We start from the raw sequence: 3,143 nt of genomic DNA on the forward strand, positions 1-3,143 counted from the left end.
GTCCCTCTGTTCTCATAGTTCCTCACTCCTGTTCACTCACTCCGTCTCTATTACTCTCACTATCTCTGACTCATCACTCTTTCACTACTTGTTCATTATGCTTTCTCCCTGTAGTTCAAACACACTAAGGGGCATATTATCAACACGGGCGATAAAATTATCGCTGCTTTTATCAGCAGAAAACTGCTGCAAAAGCGGCTTTAGCGGCAGTTTTCTGCCGATAAAAGCAGCGATAATTTTATCGCCTGTGTTGATAATATGCCCCTATGTTATTTACATTTCTTTGCTGTTTCAATCATTCCTTTTCTGTCACTTCTTCTTTTCTGCTTTCTGTTTTTTCTCTCTGTTATTCCACATGTTTTAACCTTAGTCACTATCATACATCTTGTTTTATTCCTATTTACTTTTGCTCACTGTTTTCATAACACTTTCCCTCAGGATTGTTCTTTTAGTCCGGTTCTATCCCTACCTCTCATTCCACATCCTTTACTGTTTTTCTTCTTATTTTGAACATTCACTCACATTCTCTAAGAAACTCTTGTTTATTATTCTTCTACTCTCCTTTTTTTCTTTCACTTCCTTATCTATTTTGTTTTTCACAATTATACCCTCTTCCATCTTTTCTTCGGTAAATAGATCTATTAAACAGTATCTCTGTGTTACTCCCTCTAGCTGTCTTTCTTTTAACATTACTCTCTTTTTCCTTCCCTTATACTTACTCTTCTTTTTTTTAAAAAAAAAAAAAATTCTGGTTCGCTTCCGGTTCGCGTACCGGCGCGCGAACCGGGAAGCGAATCAAAAGAAATAGAGGTTGCCAGAGTGCTAAACATTCTAGCAATTTTTTATAAAGGGGAGGTAGTTCTGAAAAGAACTTTTTTTTAATTATTTTTGTTGTTTTATATTTTTTTTATTATTTTTCTGAACATTTTTTTACTTTTTTGTATTTTTTGAACGGTTTTATATTTTTTTTGTTTTTTTTGGGGGGGGGAGAAACGAAAATGATTCATTATAAAGGGCTCAACAGGAGCAACAAAAAAAAAGATAATTTATTGTCTGGGGTGTTTTGGACAATTATGATTGTCGATAGCTCTGTTGATTAAAGTGATGCTACTCTCCCTGTAGCAAATCAATTGGCCGCAAAAAATGCAGACATGCTTGACAATCCCAAACTTTAGCTGGATGTTTGGGACCATCTCCCTCGCCTCTGGTCCCGTCACTGCCTCTACATTTGATGTTCTGGCCACAGGAGGGGGGTTATCCTGCAGGTCACGTACCTGCGCAGCACTATAATTATTAGGGTGCCACCTCTGCATATGGCGATGCATGGTGTAATTGCCATAGCTATATTTTTTATCTGTCCCTCTGGACAGATCTTTTTTTACAGATAAGGCAAGTAACATAGCGGGCATTTACTTTTTTTTGGCCTTGGGGATATTTGAAAAATTGCCAAATGAAATTTTCCTTGACATGGGACCTCCTAGGCTCTTCAGGCAAAAAATGCCTCTCTTGCTCCTCTTCCTCTTCTTCCTCTTCTTCCTCCTCTTGCTGAACGATAACCTGAGGAGGTGGTCCTCTCTTCATAGGAGGTGGTGGTGGTGGTGGGGGTGCACCAGCTGCAGCTACAAGACTTGCCATTTCTAAGTAATCAAAAAAGGTCTTCCTCTCACAAAGTTGAAAGTCAGAGTGAGGAAACAAGGAGGGGTTTTCATATTTTGGGAAAAAAAATAGTTCTAAACCAATGAAAAGTGTTATTTTTAGGTCACATGACCTAGCCGTACATCATTAGGAAACCAAAAGTGAAATGAACCAATGAAAAGTTTTAATAACAAGTCACATGACCTGTTATGCTTACGTTACGCGCTCTGCGCCGCGCCCCGGATCGCTTCCGGGAAGCTGCGCTTCGCGCCTCGCTTCGCGCACCGGAGCACTTCCGGGTGCGCTAACGCGGCGCGTCATATGACGCATTACGCGACAACGCGATACGTCGCGGTTACGCGCCACGTCACGATGTTGTTTTCTAACGCGGCAGTTGCGCAGACGGAACGTTTACCGGTTCGCGGACTGGGTCGCGGCAGCAAATTGAGCTAACGGGAAGCTACCCGGTTCGCGGACCGGGAGCGAAACAAAAAAAAATAATTAAAAAAAATACATAAACAAATTGTATTAAAAACATATAAAATATATTTTTCGATTTAAAGAATACATTTTAAAGCTTTTGATATTTGCTATTAAAAAACCATTGAAATTCACTGAAAAAACCATAGGTTATAGACCATATATAGTTAGGAATTAGCATTTACAAAACCTTGAAAATTCACTGAAAAAACCATAGGTTATAGATCATATATAGTTAGGAATTAGCATTTACAAAACCTTATTTTACTCACACAAAACCATTGAAATTCGCATATATAGTTAGTTGCACTAACTATATATCGCGCACCCGCAATCCACTGCTGATCATGTCACATATTACATCATTCATGACATGCTCAGTGACATCACTGATGACATCACTGATGACATCTCAAATGACATCACTGATGACATCTCAAATGACATCACTGATGACATCACTGATGACTACATCCAGTGACTGTATGTTTCTGTAAAGTTAAAATATGTCTTACATATTGAAGAATGAGTGGATGTATAAGTGTCTGGATGAAGGATTTAGTAGGTGCATGACTGACTGTATGAGTGAGTGATTAAATGTGTCTCACTGAGTGCATGGGTTAGTGACTAAACTGTTTTAATTTGTGCATCATTATGTCTGTTGTTCTGTAAACTGCTGCATGTGTTGATCAGTAGCTATATGAGTAACTATATGTGTTATTGATTGGTTGCCCAAGTATTTGTATGGGAGACTGAGTGTGTGTGTGGGTGACTGGGAGGTGTATGACTCTGTGCATAGATGTGTGAGCAGTTGATTCACTAGATGTATGGGTTCAAAAGTGCATGTGGAAACAGCTGTATGGGCGGTTGACTATGTGCATGAGTGTATTGGTGAGTGAATGGATATCTCAGTGCTACATGTTAAAGTAAGTACATATGTAAAACACAGTACATGTGAGAGTTGACATATATAAATAACTGTGCATAAGAGCCAGTGAATGTGTGAGTGGCTGTATGGATCATTGTGA

This window comes from Lissotriton helveticus, chromosome 2_2, assembly GCF_964261635.1.
Source record: "Lissotriton helveticus chromosome 2_2, aLisHel1.1, whole genome shotgun sequence".
NCBI lineage: Eukaryota > Metazoa > Chordata > Amphibia > Caudata > Salamandridae > Lissotriton > Lissotriton helveticus.